The sequence below is a fragment of the Cryptotermes secundus genome, unplaced genomic scaffold, assembly GCF_002891405.2.
Source record: "Cryptotermes secundus unplaced genomic scaffold, Csec_1.0 scaffold213, whole genome shotgun sequence".
NCBI lineage: Eukaryota > Metazoa > Arthropoda > Insecta > Blattodea > Kalotermitidae > Cryptotermes > Cryptotermes secundus.
In genome coordinates, this window is record NW_019731264.1 from 2,950,868 (window position 1) to 2,951,433 (window position 566).

General features: G+C 49.8%; 1 protein-coding gene across 8 annotated transcripts in view; it reads left to right on the forward strand.

The window, feature by feature from the left end:
* The window catches only part of LOC111866732 (sodium/potassium-transporting ATPase subunit alpha), a 338,583-nt gene that overhangs the window by 283,937 nt on the left and 54,080 nt on the right, over positions 1-566 (forward strand). The gene's annotated exons all lie outside the window — the stretch shown is intronic.

The window sequence follows — 566 nt, forward strand, 5'->3', positions numbered from 1 at the left end:
TAGCTCGGGCAGTTAGTTGCTGGCTTCCCACTCCGGCGGCCCGGGTTCGATCCCGGGTCTGGTCAAGTGGGATTTGTGGTGGACAAAGTGGTCCTGGGGCAGGTTTTCTCTGAGTACTTCGGTTACCCCTGCCAATCTACATTCCACCAGCTGTTCGGCAGTCTCCACGACCTATCATATGGGCCTGGTACAATAGGCCAGGAGTGGCCGCAGTACCGAGTGGACTCGGTCTCACCCCACTAATAATAACAATAATGAAGCGTATCGTTGTCATGACTCATTTCACATTCGAGTATAACGGATTAATTCGCACAGCTCTCGCTAAGGAAAGTAAGAGTGGCATCGGCTTCGGGATATAAATAAAGCTCACATTTTCAGTGGCATACTGTTCATGTCAAATTGCCCTGAAGAAAGGGGGTTAAAAGCAGGTACTAGCCGGTACACGCACCAGTGATCAGTTCATACGTACCGGCAAGCGAAGTCAAAAGTTGTACTTCACTGTCGGTGCATTATAAGTTTCTGTCTTGAGGCTAGTCATGAGCCCGAAAGTACCGGCAAACGCGTTT